At 37.4% G+C, this 1,401-nt stretch overlaps 1 pseudogene; it reads right to left on the bottom strand.

Annotated features, from left to right (window-relative positions):
- Positions 1-651: 651 nt before the first annotated feature.
- On the bottom strand, positions 652-956 carry LOC101031484 (large ribosomal subunit protein eL42-like; annotated as a pseudogene).
- Positions 957-1,401: the final 445 nt, after the last annotated feature.

Below are 1,401 nucleotides of genomic sequence, written 5' to 3'. Positions count from 1 at the left end.
AATTGAAGCAACTGACGTAAGACCTGGCACAGAAAGTATTCAATGTATATTTTGTAAAAATCAATAAATAAATATAATATAATATTCAGTAGAAATCATAGGTTTCAATAAAATCCGTTAAATTTTTCCTTACTTGTGTACATTATTTTATAATATTATATGATTTATGAGTCATAAATCATTGAAATTTATAATTTTTTTCTTTAAATTTTCTTTTATTTTTAATTGACAACTGTACATATTGAGTACATAATGCTGTTTTGATGCATAGTGATTAGATCAGAATAATTAACATACTCATCATTGCAAACATTTATCATTTGTTTGTGTTGGGAATATTCAATCTCCTCCTTCTAGCTACTTGAAACTACATAATATTGTTAACTATAGTCAGACTACAGTGCTATAGAACACTATAATTTATTCCTCATATCTGGCTGCAATTTTATATCCCTTAACAAATCTCTCCCTAGCCCTTCTCCCTACCTTTCACAGCCTCCAGTAACCTTGTTTCACTTTCTATTTCTTTTTTTTCTTTTCTTTCTTTTTTTTTTTTTGGGAGTAAATTATCACCGTATTTATTTTCCTACAGGTAATTTTTCTACGGCTTCAACATTTTCTTTCCAATATTAAAAGAAAAAATCCCAACGTTTAGAACTGGATCACTTGGCCCTTTCCCTTCCTATCTCCACCCAGTTCAAAATGCTTGCATCTCTTAATGGCCAGCATCCTCTTGGATCTGCAGTTAGGCTCAACACATTCCAGCGGAGCACAATCTTCTTCTTCCGGAAAATTGGCTTGGTCTGCCCACCACAGCCACTCTGCTTCCGATCATAGCGCCTCTTTCCCTGGGCATACAAGGAATCCTTGCCCTTCTTATACTGTGTCACTTTGTGAGGCTGATGCTTGCCACACTTCTTACAGAAGGTTCTTCAGGTTTTAGGTACGTTGACCATCTTTGCAGAATCTGCGGCCCCCTGAGGCCATTTATCCGGCCCCCCGCTGCACTTCAGGAAGGGGCACCTCTTTCATTGGTGGTCAGTGAGAGGAGCACAGTATGTGGCGGCCCTCCAACGGTTTGAGGGACAGTGAACTGGCCCCCTGTGTAAAAAGTCTGGGGACGCTATATGATGAAAACCAGAGACGGTGTCCAAGACGCTCGACTCGCGTAGCTCTTGCCTCGCAACAATAAAGGGCTTCACTTTCTATTTCTATGAGATCAACTTTTTTAGCTTAAGCATATGAGTAAGAACATGCTGTGTTTAACCCTGTTCTTGGCTTTTTTCACTTAACATACTCTCTTCCAGTTTTTCATCAAAGGACACAAACAACAGAAAAAAACTTAAAAGTATTGAAAATTATAGGATATTGTTAAAATCTATTTCCACTTATGCAGTACCA

The sequence above is a fragment of the Saimiri boliviensis genome, chromosome 2 (genome assembly GCF_048565385.1).
Source record: "Saimiri boliviensis isolate mSaiBol1 chromosome 2, mSaiBol1.pri, whole genome shotgun sequence".
Classification (NCBI taxonomy): Eukaryota; Metazoa; Chordata; class Mammalia; order Primates; family Cebidae; genus Saimiri; species Saimiri boliviensis.
Note: the sequence above shows the minus strand (reverse complement) of the source record. Positions and strands in the feature narration are given on the sequence as shown.